The sequence below is a fragment of the Arachis ipaensis genome, chromosome B4 (assembly GCF_059453495.1).
Source record: "Arachis ipaensis isolate K30076 ecotype BB chromosome B4, ASM5945349v1, whole genome shotgun sequence".
Taxonomy (NCBI): Eukaryota; Viridiplantae; Streptophyta; class Magnoliopsida; order Fabales; family Fabaceae; genus Arachis; species Arachis ipaensis.
Window position 1 is genome coordinate 97,933,061 of NC_142439.1, and position 18,081 is coordinate 97,951,141.

Genomic DNA, 18,081 nt, shown 5'->3' on the forward strand with positions numbered 1-18,081 from the left:
TATAGTTAAACTTACTCTACAGTAAATCAACTAATCATAAGTAAACTGTTCGAGTTGAGTCACAAGAGCCTGAAAAATAAGGTAAGTGAATGAAGTTAATAACCCACTCAAAGATAACTTATTAACTAATAATTTGATTATGCGTATAATGTTAATACAACTCCTTGTGTTTTAAAATAAAAAAATTATATTGTTATGTAGATTCAAGCAAATATCTATAAATTGATGCTATTCTGATATACCTTAATAATACATGATGTCCTAATTTTTTTTTTGTTAAAAATTTTTATTTATAATTTTGTGCCATGAATGTCAAAATTGTGTATTCAGAGAATTGAGTATTTCACTCTCAAATTGACATGAGAGAGAGCTAATAAGATCCAAATATTTTTGAAATTACTTTATCTAATAAAAAAAACAAATAATCGAATAGAAAATCATGACTGATTTTGTGGTGTACACATAGCCTTGTCATCATTTTAAGTATATGCATTAGTAGCAGCACTAACAAAAGAAGATAAACGCATGCACCAAAAGAGGAAATTATTAATGATATGATATAATTGAGAAGTGTCTTAAAATTAATCCAAAATACAAACATATAGAACAGGTAACATTTCACAAAACTCACAACACATAGAAATTATTGGTTTGGTGTCACAATGCCAATGCTAAAATGATCAAAGATTAGTGCACATTTTCATTTAATTCCTAACAACAGTTCTTTATAACCTCATGGGTAATACTCATGCTAAACTAAGGTAACAATGAGTGTTTATAATCCAAAAAGTAAAAAATAATTTAACAAAGGAAGAGCTGCCAAGCGAAACATTCATTACAATGAGAGTTAATATTTTCAGACCCTTTGAAAATCTCTGAGTGAACTCTATGTCCACCTAAGTCGTCACCAGAGGCTCCTGCTGCTACTCGTATAATATCTTCAATAAGTGTGAAGTTCCCCAATATATCAACATGAGCACTACTATGGGTTCCCCTTCCTTTGAGAAGATTAGCCGGAGCAGTGTGTTCATACTCCCTTATGAAGGTTCGGATGCCTGAAGGATTAAAGCGGGTTTTTCCCCACCAACCTTTTGCACACATGAAACCAGGGCTTAAAACAGGAATGGTTTCATCCCCATTGGCACTATAAACTCCATCCTTTAAAAAAGGGTCCTCATCTCCACCATTTGCTTATGTGTCAATCTGAAACGAAATGTAGCATTCCGATTGGGAAGTTGACTTATAAACATAGGCTCTTTACGTTGGGATCCCAACCCCATACATAGAGTAAATCTCCATATCTGGAGCATGTGGTAATCTCCAGCAGCAAGACAAAAATATAACACAAACCACAAAGAGTAGTAGTATGAATAAACAGCGAATTTTAAAAGACAGCAGGATACGACATTATAGAAGATAGCAAAACCAAGAATCTATCAATGCCCCCAACCAAGGTAATAAAATGATTAATTACATAGTAGCTAAGTGCCAACAATAGTCAGATTCTAGATTGGCAGTCTTCTTGTGTGCAACTTCTACAAAATGTTTACTAAAGCAATTAAGTAGAGGATCTCACCTTGTTTCTAAAGGGTTAGACCAATATTTGTAATGCTTGTATTTTGGGTCATCCAAATTATCAGTAATTCCACGAGAAAAATGCGCATCTCCGGGCTTCATCATCTTACGTGCAACAAAATGAAGGAGATCCAAAACTTCATCAGCAGTGTAAGCTTTATAATCTGAAACAGCTCTGATTCCCTCAACACCCATTTCATGATACTCTGTCCAAATATAACAAGTAGACGTGTTCATATGGTTCCTCCTCCCCTTAAGAGAACCATGCCATTTGCATAAGTAATAAAAAATATGAACCTCAAAAGAATGTAAATCAAGTAAGGTGATGGCAACTGCATGAGGTTTGAAAGTATCGACAACTTCAAGAATATCAACACTCAAGAGACAGATGTAGAAATATTTCCATCCGTTAATACCATTTATATAGAAGTGAATCAAATTAGTTTTGCAAGGAAATAACATAACACTCGATTTAACTTTTTAAGTGAACACAAATTCAAATAAACAACTACTGATGACAAAAAAGATAAAGAATAACATGAGTATTGAAGACAAATAGCAGATATCTACCCAAATTTTTTTATTATTTAATTGCATAAAATTATATCATTTAAGATTGAGGAAAATAAGTTTAAAGATAAAAAGACATGTCATTCATAATAAAAAGATTAAAAACTGATATAGTATCAACAGTCAAAATAAAATAAATATCTAGAAAAGATAAAATTTAAAAAAATATGGGCCTTTCTAACCAATAGGCATGCAAAAAAATACAGATAAGAAGCAATGGCTGAATTCAGATATAGCACAAGAATAAATTCACAAACTACATACATTTAGATGTCAACACTATTAATATTTCAATAATTCAAAATTTATCTGATAGTATAATACCAGAAATTTCAAATTGAAACAACTAAAGTAAAATTATAGCCTCTGTTAATTCAGAATTGAAATTCACTGCAAAGTTATTCCAATTTCTTTACACAAAATGCTATTATTATAAACAAAGTAGCTTAATTTTCCTTTAAAAAAAATATTACCTTCATGGACTAAGTTTTGAATTCCAAAATATTCTTCATCTTCTTGTTTAGTGACTAAGGAAAACCAAAGATAAGAAAGGAAGGAGTTTCAGAAGGCGTACAAAAGAAGAATTTACACTAGCAGCATCTTTCCCAAGATCCTTCCAAAAAACAAAGCAAGGTTTGAACCATCCAAGTGAAATGTTCCCGTCTCTCTGAATTCTAACCATATCTCTTAAAAAATGGCACACAAAGCATCCATAGCACAGGCAGATTCCCAATTTCAAAAGCCCCATATCAACGCACCAAAACACATATCAAGAAACTAATTCAATGAGCTAAGAATTAGAATAAATAAACGAAGGAAATAGGTAAGGAAGGGTTACTTCACGACTTTTCCAAGGCGGGTGTAGGCTTCGAGCAGACTGATAAATCAAGAGCTTATGTGCTTATACCGATAACTTTTAAAAGAAAATAAATAAATAAAAAAAGTAAAGCAAAGTATGATAAACAAATTTTAAAAAATCAATAGAAGAATACTCATAATTCACAATATCATATTACAACGGAAAAAGAAATTACACAAAGATAATAAGGAAAAACAAACCTTTAATCCTATATAAAAGAGACATTTTTCTAATAATAATCTTTATTTAACTCATTTTGTGCACTGTAATAAACTTCCTTATTCCCAAATTGATTCCGAAACTTATAGTTATATACTTTAAATACTAAAACTAATTTTAGACATTATACTTCTATTATTGCTATAGCTTTTTCCAACAACAAATTGAAAAGGAAGACCCAATAGAGCAAGGGTCCCAATGAATGAAAACATCATAAGAAAACTTAAATCAGTCTAATGCCTACTAACCTATCAAAGCTATTGGAAACGAAAAGCCAGCTCCATGAAAACAAATCTAGCGTTTCAATTTGACCCATATTCCAATCAGTAATCACTCCCACAAATCATCCATCTCCCTAAACCCTACCCTAAATAAAGTGTGTATGAGTATTAATAGCTCAATAGTTCAGTGTACATTATAGAAAATTGAGTGTTAAAATCAATAGAAAATTACAAAACTCATATTTAAAACACGCAAACCCTAGTGGGAAATTAGGAACACAATTGCAAACCCTAATAAAATCACTGTATACTGAAAACGAAGAACCTAACAGAAAATCGAAAAACAATCTCTCTTCAAAAGTAAGAGAGAAATCGAACTTGTAAAGCTAAATATCTTTCAGTCACTCCGCCAAACTTCTCCCAGAAAACGGTACTCATCTCTCTAAACCCTAACCTAATAGCACAGTAGAGCAATGGCAGAAACTGGTGTCAAATAATAAAAAATTAAATCAAACAACACAAAAAGAAAAATGAAAAAAAAGGAATAAACGAATAATTCAATCAAAATAGAATGCTTACCATATTTTCATGTGAAACAAAAATCTATATACAATCAAACTAAGGCAACAAAGCGATTGCAAATTTTCATAAGAGATAAATAGAAATTAAAACTAAAACTGTAAGTATTCTTGGCTGTCTAGAAAATTTATATTGGAGATATCGTAGGAGTCACCATTAAAGTTAATAGACATAACATAAATTTGCACGTTTGTTAAAATTTACATAAAGGAACTTCCATAGTCTTACATAATCATAGACAGAAAAAAAAAAGGATAGATTACATATGCAAGAACATACATGATCATGTCAAGCATAGAATGATAGAATTGAATAACTTAAACAAACTAATAAACAATGTAAATAATAAACATAAAGAGAAAAATTGTCTCAACACAACTCCTCATTCCAATGTATTATATTAACATAACAACCCATAAAAGAAGCAAAAACTTTAGCATATAGAATATTAGAACCACTAAATATATATCAGAAACCAATCTTTACCTTCAAAAAAAGCCAAAAGCTTTTTCTCTTTCTACAATCAACTGGTTCTTCTCATTTCACTTGTTCTAAAATATGCATTATCTCAAAAAAAAAAAAACATTAAACAACAAAAAAAAGAACAAATTAAATATAATTTATATAAATATAAGCAAAAAGAAAAATTATTTAACTTAAATTTTTTTGCAGACGTTTTGACCTCATTTCTGTTTTCCTACAACTGCGATGTAATCTCAGATAAGAATCCAGTTGGATACTCAATTAATCTCTTATATATTTTCATATAGAAACAGATCACAGTATACATAATAGTAATTAACATTTATTTGAAACAAAACCAAAGAAATCCTAAAAAACACGATGACGAAGCATCTGATATCTAATGTAAGGCCCCACATCGGTTGGGGAAGGGAATGAAGCATGCCTTATAAGGGTGTGGATACCTCTCCCTAGCATGACGCATTTTGACGAGTAAATGTGGAGGCTTTGGCTATCATCCCTATTGTCAAAGGCAAAACCATGAGGCCTTGTGTGCCAAAGCGGACAATATCGTGCTAGCGGGTGGTCTGGGCTGTTACAGATGGTATCAGAGTCGGAGCCCGGATCGATGTGCCAGCAAAGGTGTTGGGCTCCCTTAGGGGGGTGGATTGTAAGGTCCCACATCGGTTGGGGAGGGTAACGAAGCATGCCTTATAAGAGTGTGGATACCTCTCCCTAGCATGACATGTTTTGACGAGTGAGTGTGGGGGGCTTCGGCTATCATCCCTATCGTCAAAGGCAAAACCGTGAGGCCTTGTGTGCCAAAGCGGACAATATCGTACTAGTGAGTGGTCTGGGTTGTTACATTGTAAGGTCCCACATCGGTTGGGGAGGGAAACGAAGCATGCCTTATAAGGGTGTGGATACCTCTCCCTAGCATGACGCGTTTTGACGAGTGAGTGTGGGGGCTTCGGCTATCATCTCTATTGTCAAAGGCAAAACCGTGACGCCTTGTGTGCCAAAGCAAACAATATCGTGCTAGCGGGTGGTCTGGGCTATTATATATAGTATCAGAGTCGGAGCCTGGATCGATGTGCCAACAAGGGCACTGGACTCCCTTAGGAGGGTGGATTGTAAGGTCCCACTTCGGTTGGGGAGGGAAACGAAGCATGCCTTATAAGGGTATGGATACCTCTCCCTAGCATGACATATTTTGACGAGTGAATCGGGGGCTTCGACTATCATCCCTATCGTCAAAGGCAAAACCGTAAGGCCTTGTGTGTCAAAGCGGATAATATCGTGCTAGCGGGTGGTCTGGGATGTTAGATTGTAAGGTTCCACATCGGTTGGGGAGGGGAACGAAGCATGCCTTATAAGGGTGTGGATACCTCTCCCTAGCATGACGCGTTTTGACAAGTGAGTATGAGGGGCTTCGGCTATCATCCCTATTGTCAAAGGCAAAACCGTGAGGCATTGTGTGCCAAAGCGGATAATATCGTGCTAGCAGGTGGTTTAGGCTGTTACAGATGGTATCAGAGTCGGAGCCCGGATCGATGTTCCAACGAGGGCGCTGGGCTCCCTTAGGGGGGTGGATTCTAAGGTCCCACATCGGTTGGGGAGGGGAATGAAGCATGCCTTATAAGGGTATGGATACCTCTCCCTAGCATGACGCATTTTGACGAGTGAGTGTGGGGGGCTTCGGCTATCATCCCTATCGTCAAAGGCAAAATCGTGAGGCCTTGTGTGACAAAGCGGACAATATCGTGCTAGCGGGTGGTCTGGGCTGTTACATTTAACCTGTTCTGGTGAGCGAACATTTCGAATTAAAGGACTTCTGCTGTGTTCGGCCCACTTTTCCAGCCCTTCATCCGAGGTCTACCATTTCATTCGCGAACTCGCCATAATGGTTTCCACCGTGGCCTCCGCAATGCCTCCAGACATTGTTCTGAGGGATCATTGGTGGCAGAAAACCGCGATAAAACTCGGTAACATTTGCCTTCAGGGCTTTCGTCGCCAGCACCCCCGTTTTGACTGGACCAGATCCCGATTCCGCTCAGCATATACGGGCATTTTGAGTAATTGAAGAAATCGTTTCTTTCTCTTCATAGATGTTGTTGGTGTCACTGCAGCCGTTTACAACATCCGTCCATTGAGATCAATAATGTTCCTAGAGAGAGATATCGCAGAGCAGCATTGAGAGAATAGCCAAATTTAAAGAGAAACCCGAATTGAAGGGACGAACACGAGGTTGAAGGGCTAGGGTTTCAGAGTCAGAAAAACATCGAGAGAGAATGAGAGAGTGTGTGTCTCAAGCAAAAGCAAGGGATGGTAGAATGCAAAAAAGGATCGAGAAGTAGAGAACTGGGTTTGAGAGTGAGAGCAACACCGTGAGAGAGAAAGTGAGAAAATGAGAGAGAAAGAGAGTGTCACACAGAGGAGAGGGAAGGATCGGGGTCACAACACTGACGGAAAAGATCCAGGCCAGAAGGAGAGAATAGCCAATCGAGAAGAGAACGAAGGGAATGAGGGAATTAGGGTTTTTGAGAGAGATAGAGAGAGGAGAGACAGCGTCAAATGAAAGATAGAGAATAGAAAAAGAAAATGAGGGCGAGAATATCTATGCATTTAGGTTACTCCTTTTTCATTTTTTTATTGCAAATTAACGTGAGAGTGACGCGTGACTTAATGAGCCACGACTATAATACAAGTAATATATATATATATATATATATATATATATATATATATATATATATATATATATATATATATATAAAGATTTGGGTAAGGATTCATTGAGATTGTAAATTTTGAAACGTCTCTTTCTTCTTTCGTTTCGGTTTATTCACTGATCTGAAACTTTTCTTATGATATTATTGAATAGATCACTCCTAGAGTCGGAGTTGGTCGTGTCCAGTCATTAGACTGGAAGCTTGAATGTCCTCCGGGAAACAGATCCAGTGGAGACGGGACCCAATTGGAAGAGTAAAGCTAGACTCGTTGAGGTATTGGCGGATATAGCCAACAACCCGTTTCGACCCCCCAACTCATGCTTTGTTGTTCTTAGTCCACGGTCTTCCAATTCTACTTTCTAATAGTTCCGCAGCTCTTACAGAAAATTATATATATATTATAGAATTTATCTAAATAAATACATATTTTAAAAGGATAAGTATATTTTTTATTGTAAAATTTTTAAAAGTCTTTAAAAATATATTAAACATTAAATTTATTTTAATTTTATTTATAATATTTTAAATATATTTTAATTATACCTTTGAAAAAATACTTTACCCATTTAAAATGATTGTATTAAATTGTAGATCAGAGTACTGACTTAATTGACTAAAATTTTCTTCAATTATCTTTTTTATTTAGTTTTCCATCTATCTAAGGAGTGTAATTCAATGGGTGAAACTCATCTTTTCTTAGTCAAGTATTAAAATTTTGATTTAAAATTGCTGACCAAATTTTCTACCACGTAGCGAGAATTAAATTATCGTGACCAACTATAGATATGTGCAAGTTAAAAAACTACTTCTTAACTAGTGCAACCTCTTGTCATTTTATAGCTAGAAGAAGGATTAATTAAAATATGCACGATCAACAATTTATTCTATCTATTCTATCTTATAAAAATAGAATTTCTGCACTTAATGATGAAGCTGACGTGGCATGCTTCTGAGAGTGTTTTTCGATTTATTTCTTTTAACTCATTAAATACAAGTTATTACGATAAACTAACTATATCAATTTGATTGATTTGATTAGATATTTAAATATTATTTAATTTATTATAATTTATATCAATTTGATTTAGTAGTATTTTTTTATTTATTTATTTTAATATTATGTTAATATTTTTTAATTTATTTTTTTAATTTATTAAACTAAATTTATTGTGTGTACTAATTAATTAATTTGATTAATTTATTAGTCATTAAAATAATAAATCTATGAATAAAATAGGCAATTGAAATATCTATTATCTATTATCTATTATATTATATAAAAATCAGATTTCTGAACTTAATGATGGAACTAACGTGGCATGCTTCTAAGAGTATTTTTCAATTTATTTCTTTTAACTCATTAAATAAAAGTTACTATGGTAAATTAATTATCGCAACTAATTGATTTGATTATATATTTAAATATCACATAATTTATTATAATTTATATCAAACAATTGATTGTTAAAAGTATTTTTCAATTTATTTCTTTTAACTTATTAAATACAATTCATTACAGTAAATTAATTATATCAACTAAATGATTTGATTAAATATTTAAATATCACACAATTTATTATAATTTATATCAATTAATTAATTATAATTTATTATATCGATTATTTTAATTTATTAATTTATAAAGTGCATATTAAAATAGATAATTTGTTATTTATTCTAATTGAACATAATAAATACAGATTAATTTAGTTGAGAAAATCATGGTCTCCTAAGAGAGTGTTTCTCTATTTATCTTTTTAATTCATTAAATTTAATCAACTATTTTTTTATTTATTTTTTGAATTCAATAAATTAAATCAAATCAATTATACTAATTATTTGTATTAACTAATTGATTTCTTTAATTCTTAAAAATATTTTTATTTGATTTGTTTTATTTAAATATATTAATTATAACTAATCCATTATTTAATTTTATTAGGATAAATATTAAATTTTATTTTTAATATAAAAATACAAAATTTTATTCTTTCTATTTTTATTTTATCATTATAAAAGGTCATATATATTAGAAGAGGATCTCATTTTTTTTTATCAATTACTCTTTTATTTTGTAATTTTTACAACAATTTTTTTTCTTTCTGAGACGTCGTGATAAGAAGACAACTATCGACTTATCGTAGATACAAGTCACCAGACCCTCCAACTCTCACTCGGAGCTATATATAATATGTTAACCATGAAGTATTCATGGATCATGGTTAACAAATTCTCAAGTTGGAGTTTATGAAACGCCTGTCCCTGACAAATTTAATATGGATTATGAACACTGAAAATGTGTTGGGATAGAAATTCAATGGCCGAATATTCAAAATGTTATGGATATAAGATCAATCTACAGAAGGTAAAAAAAAATCACTTTTGAAATGTGAATCCAAATTATATAAATCTATCGTTGTCACTACTTTTGTTTTATAATTATTTTTTGGTCTCCAGGTTTGCTACAGCTATAAAAGATTTGAATATTTAGGTCATGAATGTGGTTTTAGTAGATACTCCAGATACACTTCCTATTATATATGAACGCGGTCTTTTTGGCATGTATTACAATTGGTGTAAATCATTTAGCACTTATCCTAGGTCCTACAATTTTCTCCATGCAGATTATCTATCTTCAAGACTCAAGAAAATGTGTGTATAATTATTTTATTTCTCATTCATCAAAATCAATAGTTTGTCAGATTATCTGTGTCATTTTGCTAATATATTTATCGGTCTCTTAGGTGCAATTTTCAAGTTGTTGTGGCTGAGACTTATCAAATTCTGAGACCCGAAAGTATACTTATTGTTCGAGACACTGCTGAGGTAATTAATGAGCTTGAGAGCATGGTGAAGTCTATGAACTGGGAGGTTTGCATGACTTACACTAAAGAAAATGAGGACTTTTTAGGTGTTCGAAAGTCTACGTGGTGGCCTACAGAAATTGTAACGCTCGAATATGTTGTTTGATTGACAGAATGGATAGGTGAATTTTGAATTATGGCTTAGAAAATTTTTTGTGTAATTGTACTTTTGCATTTATCTATGTATTATAGTAGTTAGACATTCATGTATTTGACTTTTTCCTTTTTTTTTCATTTGGTTATTGATTTCGATCTCCATTTAGAGGTTGGTGAATTTTACTATAACATGGTGGTATAGATAAATAAATTTCATCACATTCTTGAAAATGTAGAGGTCCTTGCCTTAGAAGCCAAATAATTAAGATTCTGGACTATTGTATAACGAAGTAGATAGTATTTATGTAATTGAATATGTCTAAAGAAACAATATATATTAGAGAACATAGACTAAAAAAGTTAGAAGAATTAATATTATTAGTATAGAAATTGAAAAAAAATTATTAAATTATACAGTTTAAAAATAAGGCCATTTAAATTTATAGTTAAATTTTTTCAATTTATATTTATAATCCACACTTATCAATAGTTTATAATATGATTTCATAAGTTATAAAATGTGATATTAGTCATTGTTATATATATGAAAAATGTGATTCATTTAGTATTTAAATATTTATTTTTTTTTAATATTTTTATAATAAGATACATGTAATTTTATGAGAATGATATAACCTGAACTTTGGTTATTTAAGAATTGACTAAATGACTGGTATAATTTCACGTTACGAACCAACAAATGCTAGCAATTGGAATGATAAAAAAAATCAAATAGATATTCGTAAGGATTAATCACGATTTGGAACTTAATAGAAATATATCAAATTTTCATGGGTGGAATTGTGGGAACCTATCCACATGAAATAGATGAGAACGGGGATATAGTTACTCTCTCCATAAGACCTATTAAAACAACGCGAATATAAAATTACTGATTTTTTTCTAATATATAGATTTTTGAATTTTGTAACCTTAATTCTTGCCTCCAATTTGAACATTTTTTTTCTAGACACATCATTAGTCTTGATTTTGCATCTCTCTCTAACTCACTTTCTCTACCTCTTAAATTTGTCACTACATCGTTCAGTTTCGTTCTAAAAAAATTATGTTATGTAATTTGTTGGAAGATATTTTTATATTTTTTTTGAAATGTTATTTATTATAATGAATATATTATAAATTGTGTTGAATTATATTGAATTGATTATTTTATGATTATTATATTATGACTTTTTATTTAAAAGAAAATTCAAAAAATATATATAGATAAATGTGGGTATCTGCATTTTTTAAAGGGATAATTAAAGAGGAACTTGCGACGAAAATGGAGAGGAGACGGAGGGTATTTTTTTTCTAAAATAGGAGCAAAGGACGGGAATGAAAGTCTGCCGCATCCACATGAGCATCCATTACCATCTCTAACTAATATCGAAAATTCAATTTGAGCCGATTAGAGGTGGAACATGTGGACTTCATCTGTATTGAGTCCCAAGATAATGAACCTAATTCAGATTTGGAATCCGGACAATGAACCTAAGTTGATCTTGCTCACTTGAGTTAATATTTTGAATCATTGTTGCGAAACATACGATACTATTAAATATTATTACATTTAATATATATAAAAATTAGATATGCTTACAAGAGATTTTTTAATCAAACTAAAAAATTTTAATTATATTTTTTCTCTTTTTAGTCTAAATATTATTTTCTAACATAATAAAACAAACAAACAAATAATAATAATAATAATAATAATAATAATAATAATAATAATAATAATAATAATAATAATAATAATAATCACTCACATGGTAATTAAAATATCATCGTAATATATACATGATACTACATATATTAAAGATGATTATATATAAAAAATATTTATTTTTAATAAATTTAATTTATTTTTAAATTAACTAATTTTTATAACATATAATTTATTACATAATTTTTTTCTATTTATATTATTAATATACGAAATAAGCAATTCAAGCCATTATCTAGGACAATAAATATAATATAAATATCCACTTATTTATTAATATTAAAAAAATATATAAATAGTAGAAATATAATTTTTTTTGGTAAAAAATAATAATAAAAGTTATTAATTAAGTTAATTACGTAATAAGAAAATTATGAATAAATTTTTAAATAATAATAGAAGAATAAGACCACTATGTTTACATACTACAATGTTTATAAAAAAATTTGGATAATAAATCAATCATTGATAAATTATACATTAATCCTATCAAAAAATAAATAAATTATATATTAATCCTGTAAAATAAATAAATAAATTATACATTAGATATTATTATTTGTGTACTAATATATATATATATATATATATATTATCGATTATTAAGTTATAATTAATTTCTAACCTAATTTTTGTTAATTGAAATTTAAATGATTGAAATTATTAAATACCGAATATTTTGCACTTAACTAATTTTGTTTTTGTTATTAAAAACTTAAAAAAGGTGAGTTGTTAATCAATTTTAAAGCCAAATTTAAATTTGTGTAAAAAATTATTTTTAATTTTATTTTATTGACCAAAATTTATTTTAAAATAAAAAATTATTTTATACATCATATTATAAGATAGTGTAGTCATTCATTTTTTTAACGATAATTATTGTCAAATAAACTGCTATAAAAATGGGAGAAAAATATATTTATCAATCTAAAAATAATAATTTTTTTCAATAGAATAAATTATATGAATACCAAAGTTATTATGATTTTTTTTCCACACAAATTAATACTCAACGATAGTGTTTTAGTAATATTACTAAGGAATATTAATCAATCTAATAGCTTTTGTAAAGAAATAAGTCTACATATAAGTTTGAAAATTTGAAAATCATGTCATAAAATGTGAAATATTAACCAGTAACAACGTTGATCATATTGTTTTAACTTCATGAATGACTATGATACTAATAAATAAAGTTGTCACATTTAAATTTCAATAAAGACAAATCTCCACAAGTATTGTTATCAATGATAATTGTTCTACTTTCAAGACAAATACTATTTTTTTTCACCGTATTTTCCAACTCGGCAAGCCGAGAACTAATCTACCACGGACTGAAGCTCCATTTATTAAGGGTCTGTCACTAACCAATGAGTTGTTATATATATAAGCGAGATTCAAAAATACTTCCGTAAGTAGACGAGTGAGATAACTACTCAACCAACTCAAATTAATTAAAATAAATACTAATTATTTTTAATATTTTTAACATTAAAAATTGTTAACCTTTGATTTTAGTTATAACTTTATAAAATATTTATAGTAATAATTGTTATATATATTTTTTGTTTAATTTTTTAATAAAAGTTTCATATATTTTTATTAATTATTCCTACTACTTGAAAACATTGTCAAATAAAATGGTGTAAGAAATTAGCAGAAAATGTATTTAGCAATTTAGCAAATAATAATTTATTTTATAATAGAATAAATTATATATCGAATAACAAAAATTGTTATTGGTTTCTCTTCCCACAAACTAATACTTAACAATAGTGTTCCAGCTGTAATGTTATTAAGGAATATTAATTAACTTAATAGCTTTCATAATGGCATAAGTCTGAGTTTGAAAACTTGAAAATCATATCATAAAATGTGAAATTTTAACAGGTAACAATATTGATGATATTTTTTTGACTTCAAGAATGAGTATGATGCTAACAAATAAAATTGTCGCAGATAAATTCCAACAAAAACAAATCTCCATAAATATTGTTATCAATGAGAAATTATTCTACTTAAAAAAAATTTATTTTTTTATGATGTTTTTTTAATTGGACAGATCGAGAACTAATCCACTACGTATAGGGTTGGCAGTGAGGCGGGTTTTTGTCTTACTCGGCCTTGCCCACCGTCTTTAAACTTCTCAACTACTCACTCCACCTATACCTGCGAATAGTAAAATATTGTACCCTAACCCTTTCCTGTGGGTAGTAAAATATTGTACCCTAACCCTTTCCTACGAGTACCCTCTCCACTCTTACCCGTCCTATAACAATTAAATAATATTTTAAGATTTACATATTCATAAATAAATTAAGATAAAAAATTAAAATTTATACATAAATTAAACTGCAAACATAAAATTCATATAATTTCAAATAACATGAAATAGAAAAAAAAACTAATGTCTGATCAATACAAATTTAACATAAAGTGTATTTGCATTACTCTAAATGTCAACCTCAATATCATTAGGAGCAATACTATTGTTTTGTGCGTCCTCTCTAACATTACTAGCCATGAAATAATTTTAAAGCACCTATATTAAAAAAATTGAAAAATCTAAACAAACCATATATAAAGTACTTATTGAAAAAACTGAGCAAACCATTACAACATTAGTAATTAGATCCATTGCACATATATAAAACAACCAAAATCACAAAAGCTCTAATTCTCAATCAACATATATAAACTATTGCAACATGCCAACATCAGTAATTAGAACCCAAAGTCAATACCGATTTAAAATAAAAAATACAAAATGAACTTTTTGTAATAAGAACATTCACACTTCAATGAAGAATCAATCATGAAACATATTTATTTTTATATAAAATAATCTTAGAATCAATCATGAAAAATATTAGTACATAATATGGACAGAAATCATTGAAATATAGATTAGACCCACTGCACGTATAAACAAAATTGCAACACAAATTCACAACTTCACCAATAAAATTACAACACAAACTCACAATTTCACCAAGTAGAGATTCAATGAAATACAGATTCAGTCATTCATAATGTGAGAGAGAGAGATGGGAACTTATCTGCGGATAGATAAATAGAGGAGAAAGACAGCGACACGCTCAGGAAAAAGGGGCTCCGGTGACAGACTCACACAAAGCTGTAGCGACGACCAAGTGATGAGTCTGTGGAAGAAGAAGAACTTAACAGACTTACAATGTGATGGAGAGAGAGAGAGAGAGAGAGAGAGAGAGAGAGAGAGAGAGAGAGAGAGAGAGAGAGAGAGAGAGAGAGAGAGAGAGAGAGAGAGAGAGAGAGAGAGAGAGAGAGAGAGAGAGAGGAATTTACCTAGAGAAAAGGGGCTCAACAGAAAGAAGGTGGTGTCGGGCTTAAGGAATTTATCTAGAGAAAAAGGGGCTCAGTAGAAAGGTAGCGATGGGCTCAACAACGACGGTGACGGGCTCAGCAGCAGCGACGACGAGAGCTGTAAAGGAGGCAGTGACGGGCTCAGTAGCGAGACAACGGAAGCTGTGACGACAACGAGAACTGTGAGATTTTCTGTAGAGAAGCCGAGAAGAAGAAAACTCTGGGTAAGGATGACTGAGTCTCTCTAGTGTGGCTATGGAGTATGGACTCAGACTAATCATTGAATCTGTGATGTGAGACAAATTCTAATCCATAAAAGGTGTTTATATGTATATACTCTGGGGCAGGTACACCTTAAACCCGACCCCGTTCTACACCGCTCAACACTCGCCCTGAACGAAACCTGTCTCGCCTAGGGTCGAGTTATTATTCGTCTTGACCGGGTAGGGATGGGTCGGGTATTCACGGGTTTCGGTACTCCTGCAAAGTCTAACCATGTATTGATACTCCATTTATTAAAGGTCAATCGCTTGTCAATGGATTGCTACGCACGCAAAGTGAGATTCAAACAATACTTGCTTAAGCGGATGAGTGAGATGGTCACTCAATAAACTCAAATTGATTAAGACAAATATTAATTATTCTTAATATTAAAAATTCTTAGAGTTTGATTTTAATTATAACTTTATAAAATATTTATAATAATAATTATTGTATATATTTTTATTTAATTTTCTTTAATAAAAGTCTTTATATAATTTTATATATTATTCCGTACAGAGTACCAGAACATACACTAGTATATAATAACAACACGAAAAATTATACAAATAAATCTAATTATACATTCAATAAAAAAATCAAGATATTTAAGACAAAAAATACCTCACTTGTTTACTTTCAAAATAATCAAATGCGTAAATTCATTGAAAACGCACGGATATATTACTTGTTTACTTTTAATTTACAGTTACATAATGTGTATGATAAAACAAATTACTTATTTCCAAGTAACAAAAAAATAAATATAAATAAAAGAAGAAGAGATTAATGTTAGGCACTATGCATAATCGCTAGTATGTTGCTTGTGGTTTCGAGTGGCTCTGACCAGTGGCGGAACTTGAAACAAAATTTTGGGGGGGCCAAATAGAAAATAATTGTCAAAATATTTTTTTATATGGACCTCATTTAAGATAAGCTCGTCTAATCTCATCTCTTTGATTTGGGTGATACTGCCAAATTTAAAGCCCTTTTTTAAGATCTCGTTCCAAAAAGTTAAAATTAAAGTCATCAGATATAACTTTTTGAAATTTTGAAGGTTATATCTCGCTTTCTTCGTGATTCATTAAAGTAGAAGAACTATCTACATGTGTTGATATTGTAAAAGTTATATGTTCTCTTTCTTAAATATTAGCCTTCCTCTTAAAAAATATATCAATTTTTTAATTTTTCATTATTATTTTATATAAAAATTTGAATATATATCTTGTAAAATATATAAAGAAGAAGTTAGAAGGACAAATATTAAAATTTATAATATTTATTGAATTTTTTTTATCAATTTATACAAATACAATAATATTAATACTTTTTGAATATTCTATTATTTTTTATCATATAAAAAATTAAATTAAATAAATAATAAAATATAAAATAATATTAAATTAAATAAATAAAAGATATCTAATTTTTTATATTTGAACCTAAAGATAGAGAGAGTGTTGTTTATTGAACTTATTAGATACTTTAAGTCATAATAAAGTATTTAAGTCAATTGAATTATTTTTTATCTTTTGAAAAAGTACTACTAAGTTTTTTATAAAAAGTTTGGGGGGGCCATGGCCACCCCTTGTCTGAACTAAGCTCCACCACTGGCTCTGACATAACAGAACACTGCCACCAAGAAGGTCGTTGCCAGCCCTCCAAGAATAACACATGCACCAGCTATGGACTTGTCAAAAGAGTGATGATGATGAAATGAGGAACCTAAAACTTCACTATGTGCCTCAACATCAGAATAATGCACCTTCTTTTCATCACTTTGTGGTGCTTTAGCGGGGCCTGCAATTGGTGGAAAAGAAATAGATTCGAATTGGAACATTATGATTTGGGGTTTGTTATTTGAATTTGTAGCCATGGCTAAAGGATTTGCTAATAAGCCTAATAAGAGCAAGCATAGTCTAAGAACCTGATGATGAGCCATTGTTTTTAGAGTTTTGTTATTGTTGGATTCTTCAGGATATGGGAAGGTGTTAATTATATATATGCATTGCGTATAGCAAGATCCCATAGTTGTGTGCTTTTTTAATTGGAATCGATTTATTATATTTTGAAATTAATTTATTTGTTGATTGTTTTAAAAGTTGTCTGTGAAATAGGGGAATTGAAGAAGCTAATAATGAAGGTGTGTACACGTGCAGGTACTAGAAAATCATGAAATACAACTAAGCAACAACCAAGGGAACTGGATCAAATTAATGCAGCTTTATATAAAAATCAGAAGCTCTTCTTCCTATGAAATAGAATTTTGTGAGGGAAACATGATCACAAGTTTTGTAATTTGCACTAAAAACATTTATTTTATTTACTCGGCGATAATTTATCTTCTTAAAAAAGAAAAAAAAAAAAAAACCGGACATGTAAAGCTAAGTGAAATAATGAGAAAGAATAATGGGATTTTTTTCTATAATAAAATAAAAAAAATTATTATTATCCCCAACATAATTTTTGGACTTTAATTCTCTAAATATAATTTTTTTTTTGGTATTTGGACAAGTTTGTCAGACTCCAGCAAACTCTATAATTTTATAGAGTCCGCCTAACCTCCAGCAAA